Source organism: Ciona robusta, unplaced genomic scaffold, assembly GCF_009617815.1.
Source record: "Ciona robusta unplaced genomic scaffold, ASM961781v2 AP042756.1".
In the NCBI taxonomy this organism is placed as follows: Eukaryota; Metazoa; Chordata; class Ascidiacea; order Phlebobranchia; family Cionidae; genus Ciona; species Ciona robusta.
This window is the reverse complement of record NW_028323135.1, coordinates 20,001-22,500: the sequence shown is the minus strand read 5'-3', so window position 1 is coordinate 22,500 and position 2,500 is coordinate 20,001. Positions and strand designations below refer to the sequence as shown.

The 2,500-nt window shown below is 62.7% G+C and overlaps 1 non-coding gene across 1 annotated transcript in view; it reads left to right on the top strand.

Annotated features, from left to right (window-relative positions):
• Positions 1-2,181: 2,181 nt before the first annotated feature.
• The window catches only part of LOC149722920 (small subunit ribosomal RNA), a 1,812-nt gene continuing 1,493 nt past the window's right edge, over positions 2,182-2,500 (top strand). The window contains exon 1 of the ribosomal RNA XR_016387160.1: positions 2,182-2,500. This exon is cut by the window's right edge and continues 1,493 nt beyond it. This is a non-coding gene — a ribosomal RNA (small subunit ribosomal RNA).

Genomic DNA, 2,500 nt, shown 5'->3' with positions numbered 1-2,500 from the left:
CGCCCCTGGCCGTTGTACAATTGCGCCGGGCTTCCCGAGCTCTCCGCGGGGTGCCGAGGTGCCCCTTGCCGCGGAGCCAGATCCCCGAGGTCGTGATCGAAGTCGCTCGGTCGGAGGTCGACCGATTGCCGACCCGACCATCCTAGGTCGTTTTACACTGAGCGAAAACGTCGGCCCGACGTATTGCTTCGTTGTGGTGGAAGCTGTCCGCCTCCGGCCGTTGTACAATTGCGCCGGGCTTCCCGAGCTCTCCGCGGGGTGCCGAGGTGCCCCTTGCCGCGGAGCCAGATCCCCGAGGTCGTGATCGAAGTCGCTCGGTCGGAGGTCGACCGATTGCCGACCCGACCATCCTAGGTCGTTTTACACTGAGCGAAAACGTCGGCCCGACGAATGGCTTCGTTCTGGTGGAAGCTGTCCGCCTCCGGCCGTTGTACAATTGCGCCGGGCTTCCCGAGCTCTCCGCGGGGTGCCGAGGTGCCCCTTGCCGCGGAGCCAGATCCCCGAGGTCGTGATCGAAGTCGCTCGGTAGGAGGTCGACCGATTGCCGACCCGACCATCCTAGGTCGTTTTACACTGAGCGAAAACGTCGGCCCGACGTATTGCTTCGTTGTGGTGGAAGCTGTCCGCCTCCGGCCGTTGTACAATTGCGCCGGGCTTCCCGAGCTCTCCGCGGGGTGCCGAGGTGCCCCTTGCCGCGGAGCCAGATCCCCGAGGTCGTGATCGAAGTCGCTCGGGCGGAGGTCGACCGATTGCCGGCCCCACCAGGCTAGGTTGTTTTACACCATGGTAAAATGTTGGCCCGACGTCGGGCTTCGTTGTCGTGGAAGCTGTTCGCCCCCGGCCGTTGTAGAATTGCGCCGGGCTTCCCGAGCTCTCTGCGGGGTGCCGAGGTGCCCCTTGCCGCGGAGCCAGCGCAGGAGGTCGATCCCCGCGGGTGGCCTGCGCGGCTGTCGGGCTCCACTGCGGGAGGTGGTGTAGGTGCTTGGAGCGCAGCGGGCCGATCCACGGGAGTGGCTTGCACGGCTTTCGGTGGCCACTGTAGGAGAGTATAGGCGCTGGGAGCGTAGGAGGTCGATCCCCGCCGGTGGCATGCGCGGCTGTCGGGCTCCACCGCGGGAGGTGGTGTAGGCGCTGGGAGCGCAGCAGGTCGATCCACGTGGGTGGCTTGCACGGCTACCGGTTGTTACTGCAGGAGAGTGTAGGCGCTGGGAGCGCAGCAGGTCGATCCACGGGGGTGGCTTGCACGGCTATCGGTTGTTACTGCAGGAGAGTATAGGCGCTGGGAGCGCAGCAGGTCGATCCACGGGGGTGGCTTGCACGGCTATCGGTTGTTACTGCAGGAGAGTATAGGCGCTGGGAGCGCAGCAGGTCGATCCACGGGGGTGGCTTGCACGGCTATCGGTTGTTACTGCAGGTGAGTATAGGCGCTGGGAGCGCAGCAGGTCGATCCACGGGGGTGGCTTGCACGGCTATCGGTTGTTACTGCAGGAGAGTGTAGGCGCTGGGAGCGCAGCAGGTCGATCCACGGGGGTGGCTTGCACGGCTATCGGTTGTTACTGCAGGAGAGTGTAGGCGCTGGGAGCGCAGCAGGTCGATCCACGGGGGTGGCTTGCACGGCTATCGGTTGTTACTGCAGGAGAGTGTAGGCGCTGGGAGCGCAGCATGTCGATCCACGGGGGTGGCTTGCACGGCTATCGGTTGTTACTGCAGGTGAGTATAGGCGCTGGGAGCGCAGCAGGTCGATCCCCGCGGGTGGCCCGCACGGCTGTCGGGCTCCACCGCGGGAGGTGGTGTAGGCGCTGGGAGCGCAGCAGGTCGATCCACGGGGGTGGCTTGCACGGCTATCGGTTGCTACTGTGAGGTGTTTGCGTCGGCTGGCAAAGGGTGCGCTGAGCAGAAATGTTACTGTTCGTTTGCGCTGCCAATTGCCGTTTTGGTCGTATCGAGTGGTTTTGTCGCAGCTAGTTGCAAGTCGATCTCGCGGCGGTTAACAGGGAATAGCGGGCAAGAGCTCGCCCTCGTACCGCCGCGCGATAAGGTGACAGGTTTTCTAAGCTCTGAAAAGAGCAAAGTGGTCGGATTACTAATCCATTGCGCGCTTCGGCGTGCTTGGGTGGCGTCCGCGACGCGGGGCGAGCGACCCCATCGCGCGGCCGCCCTTCGGGGTGGCGGTTACGTTGTTACCTGGTTGATCCTGCCAGTAGTGATATGCTTGTCTCAAAGATTAAGCCATGCAAGTCTAAGTACGAGCTCTCGTACAGCGAAACTGCGAATGGCTCATTAAATCAGTTATGGTTCATTTGATCGTATGGTTTACTTGGATAACTGTGGTAATTCTAGAGCTAATACATGCAAACAGCGCCGACTTCGCGGGAGGCGTGCTTTTATCAGACCAAAAACCGACCGCGGCTCCGGCCGCGTTCGACTGGTGACTCTGGATAACCTGGCGGATCGCACGGTCTAGCACCGGCGACGGATCATTCAAGTGTCTGCCCTATCA